This window comes from Tamandua tetradactyla, chromosome 17 (assembly GCF_023851605.1).
Source record: "Tamandua tetradactyla isolate mTamTet1 chromosome 17, mTamTet1.pri, whole genome shotgun sequence".
NCBI lineage: Eukaryota > Metazoa > Chordata > Mammalia > Pilosa > Myrmecophagidae > Tamandua > Tamandua tetradactyla.
Genome location: NC_135343.1, coordinates 32245814 through 32251593, shown reverse-complemented (window position 1 = coordinate 32251593; position 5780 = coordinate 32245814). Strand labels below are relative to the sequence as shown.

Here is a 5780-nt window from a genome sequence, read left to right as displayed (position 1 = left end):
AGCCGGCTCCTCCTCAGCCATCGGCAGGTTCTGAGGAAGAGCTCTGCCTTCATGAAAGGCACGCTCAGGGCCCCTTGAGGATGACTGCCTTGCTCTCTCTCTGCTCTCACACAGCCCTAGGTCTGTTCTGGAACCCCTGCTTCCAGGGAGCCTCCAATCAGAGCTGAGTGGAGAGAGCGGCTGAAAACAAAGCCATCCCCTCTGGAAAGGTACTTGATAGGATTGGGGCCATGCCGGAGAGTTTCATTTTGGGTATAAATGAGAGGCCAGCATTGCAGGTGACATTTATAGCAAGTCAGAGTACAGTAGATGGTTTCAACCTTTATTCATATTATATGTCATAATAAACGTCTCTTTAAGAAAGGCAGTGTGTGCAAAACCAGATGGAATACGCCAGGCTGCAGCCCCACAAAGGAGTTGGAGGAATCATCATTGTAAAAGTAGAGAATGAGTTCACACCTCCGATGGGATCTCTTAAATTCTCCCCCTCGGCCCTCCTAGGAAACATGCTGCACAGGATGACACTATGGAGCCAAGAAAGATTGTTCCATGTTGATTGCAACTTTGGAATAGAGCTGGATGGAGAAGATAGTGCCAGACTTTGTTTTGTTTTTTTTTAAAACATGGGCAGGCACCGGGAATCGAACCCGGGTCCTCTTTCATCGCAGGCAAGCATTCCTGCCTGCTGAGCCACCATGGCCCGCCCAGATAGTGCCAGACTTTGACCTGGTTTTTAACATCTCTAGGAGGAGCTCATGGTTATGGGGTAGAGTCTTCTAATGGCTCTGCGAGACAGCAGGAACGCTGCTCACAGGCTATATTTTAGCTTTGAGAAAGCCAAACATAGAAGTTCTATACATATCCCAGGTTCTCAGATAAGTGACCAGTGGCTGGCTTCTGATTCTTGGTATACAGCCATGCTTCCGCGGAAGTTGGACTTCTCATGAGTAGCAGATGTTCTCTGTATCAGCATATACTTGCTCACTGTCTCCTTATTCAGAACCCAGTAGCACCTAGGCTCAAATATTCCTTTATTCACCCCTCTAGATTTGCTTGACACAGAAGAATTTCAAGATTGGAGAAGTCTAGCATCACAAAAGATAAAGGTCTGAGGTACTACAATCATAATGACCTACACATTTACTCTATTTCAGGATTACTTTGTGAATCCAAATTGATCATCTCTAGTGTTCTAGGTTATGTGCAGCCATGAACTCAAGCCGCAGATGGGGAAGGGAGAATGGTCTGTACGGATCCAGCAGAACACACCTTAAAAATTGAACTAAACTTGCCTTTTTCAAGATTTAAGCAGATTTATCAGTTATCAATCAGATCAACCAGCCAAGAGGTGTAAGTAACTGGCTCAGAATTTCATGATGATTCTTGGGGATGCTGGAAGAAAAGTGGCATGACCTAGCAAGGTCCTGCTCAAGGTGTCAGGGGCAAAGCTTTGCGAGCACAGAGAGGAGAGGTTTGTGAAACTGGCACCGTGACCACCCTGGATGAGGGATAGGCCTCGGTAAAATTGAGAGCAATTCTTCACGCAGTGCTTTCATCCTAAGAAGATGATCAGGAACTTTCAGTACCCACTTCTTCTCTCATCATAAAAAATTCCTTAAATACTGACCATTTAAGAAAACTCTCAAATTAAGTTTCATAGCTATACATTCAATGCATTGCCCCTACTAGAGAAAGTTACATTTCAAAAGACATCAACACCTTAAGCCAGGGTTTGCTAAAAAAGGCTATGGTTTAGGAAGCCCCTGAATTCCCTGAAACTGTATGTCTAATTATGAGGACACATCCATGAGTTTGTGTTTGTATGTATGTGTGTGAATGGGTGTGGGTGGAGGGTTCCATTGGTTTTGATCAAATTCTCCTAGTGATTTACCATACCCAAAAGGTTAAGAACTAGTTTCTGAAGCTAAAGGAATCCTTCCCTAGTGGTTGAATTTCGGGTGCCATAACAGGTGGGTATAGGTGTTTTTGGGTGCCATGGGTTTGGCACACTCTGACGTCCAGCAGGGACAGTCCCACCATCTGGCCAGTGGGTAAGGCAAGAATGGACAGTAGAATTGTTCAAGTCACAAAGGGGTGGGAAGTTTCATAGTAAAGAAGGGGCTGGTTCAGATGATCTCTAGGATCACTTCTAGCTCCCTGGGTCTTTGATTTGTGACAGCAAAATAAAAACATATGCACATGCTGGGTACGGAATGCCTTCATTTTGCAAGATATGGAATAATGATCATTTTAGCTGAAAGTGTCTTGCATGTATTAACTCATGTAATCCTCACAACAACCTGATGATGTACGTAATGAGTTAACTCCATTTTATAGTTGAAGAAACAGGGAGGTAGGGAATTTTCTCAAGTTCATTCCACTAAGGATCAAAGTTCCCTTTCATGTGATTGGAAGGGCTATTGGCATGAAAAGATTTATTTTTTTCATAGATCTTGGGTAGGTTCTCCAAGGGAAGCAGCTCCTGCCTTTGCCTCTGCAGTGCCAGGCTGGGCACACATTCCCACACAAGACCCAGCACTTTCTGACAAGAGAATGTACCTTTCAGAGCACATAATTCCTCTCTCTCTCTGAGCTCCCCACTCATGGTTGGACCTAAAACATCCGTCTAGAATACACTCCAGCTGATTCCTGCCTGGGACCTGCTGACTCCCCTTGGAATGCCGTGTGAAAGCTGGGGCCTGGCTCAACTGCCCGAACTCACAGCTGAGACTTAAATAGGAGGAAGCCTGCTATTTCTTCCCTGAAGGAATAAAATCCATTTTGTGTGTTTTTTCTTTTTTTCTTTCAGAACCAATAAGGGGAATCACTTCTGGGCCTTTTGGCTAAGATCAAGTGTAGAACCCATAAGGGGATGGGTTGACTGATGCTGACAGGTAGCATTACCCCGCTGAGCTTCCATTTCCATTTCTTTGAAAGTAAAGGTCAGGATAATAAGACCTATGTTACGGGTTGGTATATTAGGATATGATGCAGTTCATAATTGCTGTTTATTATTGCCACCGGAGAGGTAAGCGTGTGGATTTGTGGGCTTTTGTATTTGCAGAGGTGGAGGAAAGGGTTCCACAAGAGGGGAAAGCCACAAGCAAAAGCACAGAGTGGGGGGTGAGAGTGGGTGGGAGGCAGCCTGGAGGGGATGGAAGTCCCTGAGTGACTGGGTTCATTAGGGCACCAGGGGCAGGTGTGATGGGAAGAGAAGATTGGATCATTTCTTGGAAATAAGTTTGGGTTCTTGTTAGGTAGGTAACTGGGAATCATTCAAAAGTCTCTGAACAGAGTGGTAATGTGGTAAAAAAATGCCATGAAACGGCATCTGAGAAAGATTAAGCAGATAGTAGTATGCACAAAAGATTTGTGGCAGAGATGGACATAAGTTCACCAAAGCCAGTTTGCTTTTCCTCCTGAGTGTACAACCAGGTGACGTTTCCCAAGGTGAGGCCTTGAGACCGAATTCTGGCCAGTTGTCTGTGGGAGAGGCATGTGCCACCTTCAGGCCAGGCCCATGCCATGCAATCCTCTGGGTGTCAGCAGAGGATGTGGCAGAGAACTTAGAACCCTGGTGGATACAAGTCGCAAGGAACCTGGATCACTGGATGACTGCGTGGACCTGAGCCCTCCCCCGCCCCCTTTATTTGCCACCTCTTGGACTTCACGTAAGAAATAAATGGATTGTGTTAAGCGACTGAGAGTTTGGGGTTGTTCCAGCAGCTGGCCTACTCTGATACGGATTGGGATAGAGAAAGACGAGAAGGAAGAGCAGAGGGCTGTTACCATGATAACAGGTATGAAATGAAAAACTGGCTAATTTGGTAGAGGTTGAAGTAAAAACAGGTAAAATGTATTCCTTCGGATAAATTCACCAGGCTTTGCGACTTTGTGACTAACTAGATGGGGTAGTGTGTGTGTGTGTGTGTGTGTGTGTGTGTGTGTGTAGGGAACCAGGGGTGAAAGAGATAAATGAGTAAAAATGCTTATGATTTCCTAGTCCTGTGATTAAGAAAATAGTGGTGCCATTGGCATAAATTAAGACATCAGAAAGTTGGACAGGTCTGGGGGAAAAGCTGATGAAATGTATCCTATTTGTGGTGTGCATGAGGCTCTGGTCCAAGAGGAAGTGTCTAATAAGAGCTTTTCAACCTGGGCACTGCTGACATTTGGTTCAGATAATTCTTGGTTGGACGGGAGCTGTCCTGGGCACTGCAGCACGTTTAGCAGCATCCTTGGCCTCCATCCACCCCCACCAAAGATGTTTCTAGGTATTGCCAAATGCCCCCCCAGGGAGGGGATGGGGGTACAAAATCACTTCCGGTTAAGAACCACTGGTCTAGGAGAATTGGAGATGTGGGTAAGCTTGTACTGCCTGGGTTTTGTGAAGAGCCCTAAGTAATCAAATGACCAGGGCATCTGTAGTTCTGCAAGGCTCAGATCCCTGCCCATTGCCAAAAGGTTCGCAGCTCAGTAGAAGCCCCCTTGGGAAGTATCCCCAGGATCTCAGGCCACATGTCAACAACCTTGCTGGCCTCTGGGTTGTGGTTCAATGAAGAGGACAATGAAGAGGAGAGAACTGGGGAATGTACGACTGAGCAGGGGGTCTGGAAGAGTCATAGCAAGGACCCAGAATGGCTTTCTTTCCAACTTCCCTCAGCAGGGCAGGGTGGCCTCACTCAGTCTCAAGAGAGGCCCAGGAGAGATAGCGGCGGGAGCAGCCGGGTGGCGGGAGTAGCCGTTATGGGAACCGGAGGTGCTGATTAAGCCTGATCAAGATGACAACCTCCCAAAAGCACCGAGACTTCGTGGCAGAGCCCACGGGGGAAAAGCCAGTAGGGAGCCTGGCCGGGATTGGTGAAGTCCTGGGTAAGAGGCTGGAAGAGAGGGGCTTTGACAAGGCCTATGTGGTCCTTGGCCAGTTTCTGGTGCTTAAGAAAGATGAAGACCTCTTCCGGGAGTGGCTCAAGGACACATGCGGTGCCAGTGCCAAGCAGTCCCGGGATTGCTTTGGGTGCCTTCGAGAGTGGTGTGATGCCTTCTTGTGATGTTCTCTGGGGAGTCCCCAGTCCCCAGCCCCAGCATTGAATCTCCAGAATTTGCAGCTGAGTGGGGACTCCTCCCCCATCCTCGACAAATACAAAGATCACTGCTGTCAGTACTCGCCTCCAACGTACTCCAGGGTCTTTTGGGAGTTCTCTCCCCTCACTATTTCAACTTTTTTGGAATTCTCACTCTTGCATGTGCTCCCCTTCCTTCTCATTCCCCTTCTTGGTCCGTGAGGACAGTTATCAGCTTTCTTGAGCAGATTCCTGACCTTGTTCCTCACCCCCATCCTCACCTCTGCTCTGTTTTATGGCATTTGACTCCTTTTTTTTGTCAGAAGTCACTGTCCTTGTAAAGTTTTTAAGTCAATAAAGTCAGTGGCCTTCATAAAAAAAAAAAAAAGAGAGAGGCCCATGATCTCCACGGCATATGTGTTTGCTTCAACATATTCTCGGCTGAGCCTGTATACCAAAGCTTTCCAAATGGCATACTCAAATCTCTCGGTCAGCAACTGGCAATATGGTTTGTGAGGATTCTCTTTTCATTTCCTATGCTTCATGATTTTTTTTTTCTGCTTTTCAAAGAGCATTTTTAGAAGCTGGTATTCTATATTGTTCTGCCTGTATTCTGAGAAAAGATAAATATTTTCAGTGTGCTTTCTGAGGCATATACTCCCATTGAGAAAATGTATCCCTCATGGAGGAAACTATTTTGACCTCATTAGCTGGGTA

General features: G+C 46.4%; 1 pseudogene; it reads left to right on the top strand.

The window, feature by feature from the left end:
• The first annotated feature begins 4711 nt into the window (after window positions 1-4711).
• On the top strand, window positions 4712-5264 carry LOC143661548 (barrier-to-autointegration factor pseudogene; annotated as a pseudogene).
• The last annotated feature ends 516 nt before the right edge of the window (window positions 5265-5780 follow it).